The 1,360-nt window shown below is 47.3% G+C and overlaps 1 pseudogene; it reads right to left on the bottom strand.

Annotated features, from left to right (window-relative positions):
• Positions 1-820: 820 nt before the first annotated feature.
• On the bottom strand, positions 821-1,152 carry LOC125343019 (annotated as a pseudogene).
• Between the last annotated feature and the right edge of the window lie 208 nt (positions 1,153-1,360).

Here is a 1,360-nt window from a genome sequence, read left to right as displayed (position 1 = left end):
GGCAATGGCAAATTTAGCAGAAAAAATTTCCGAATTTTGCCATTTTCCAGGAAGCCTTAAAAATTTGCAGTTTCCAATTTTCTTGTATTTGCTTTTATTCTTTAACTCTTTTTTTGTTGTTGTTAAAAAAAAGATAAGGGCAGGCAATTCAACATCCAAACCCCTCGATGCTTTGGGCTAGTTGTTTTGATGCCTTGATGTTATGGATATAGTCGATTTTCTTGTATTCTACTTGCTGATTTATTGACACAGTTATTGAGAAAAAAAGAAAGCTCTTTGCCCAGATACATTCTTTGGCCTGAAATTGGCTTGATGGGTAGACATTACTTTGGGACAATTAACACCTTTGGTAGCAAAGACTTTCTGACCCAGAAGTGCTCATAGTCTATCAATGTTTAAAAATCTCTAATGCCTCCTAAATGATTCTTTCACCAGCTTTTTAGTAGATTTTTAAATGATAATTTATTACCTCTAAATAGTTGTACCAGGGGGCTACAATTCAATATGTCAGCTTATGAGTACAATGGATCTTGATCAGTATCACCTGGGTTTCTTGGTTGTTGTTTTTATTTTCCTTCGAAGGTACAAATTTCATTGATACTGTAGCATTCATCAATTGTTTTTTTCCAGACCCGGGGCCCGGGCGCGGGGCGGGCGGCGCCGGGCGTTTATTGAGTCCTCGTCTATTTACATGGGGCGGGGGGGGGGGGAGGGGATAGGGGGTGTCAGTACTGCTCTACGCGGGCGGGCGGCCGACAGACAGCAGTGAGCACGCGCGTGCGCTTCTGGGCGGGGCGGAGCCGCCCTGGCCAATCAGAGCGCGGCGCCGGGCGGCCTAGGCATAGATGCCCCGGGCGATAAGCAGCTCTTAGGAGGGGTCGCGGCTCCGGCGGAACAGCACCACGCAGGCGCACAGCATGCCCAGCAGCTGATGGCCGCGAAGGCCAGCGCCGCCCAGACCACGTGCATCATGATTTCCTGCAGCTTCTTCACCACCAGCGCCTCGAAGCCCTCCGCGTAGAGCTCCGAGGACCGGGCCAGGCTGCCCTTGCAGCTGCGGGCGCTCTGCCGGCAGCAGCTCACAGGAACGCTCTGGTTCTGGGTCTCTTTGAACCAGTCTGTACTTTCCCATATGTTTTCAAACTGTTTCATTTGAATAAAGAAAAATTCATAGCCTTTAGATTTTTTTTCCATTAAAAAAGTCATAATCATTGCTATTCAGGAAGCTGAGACTTGAAGACTGTGGTTTGAAGTCAGACTGGGCAGGACATCCCATGAGACTCTCTAATTAACTACCAGAAAAGCCAGAAATTGAGATGTGGCTTGGGTGGAAGAATACTGAGTATAAAAGCTCAAGGAC

This window comes from Perognathus longimembris, chromosome 28 (assembly GCF_023159225.1).
Source record: "Perognathus longimembris pacificus isolate PPM17 chromosome 28, ASM2315922v1, whole genome shotgun sequence".
NCBI classification, from domain to species: Eukaryota; Metazoa; Chordata; class Mammalia; order Rodentia; family Heteromyidae; genus Perognathus; species Perognathus longimembris.
This window is presented reverse-complemented; position numbering and strand designations above follow the sequence as displayed.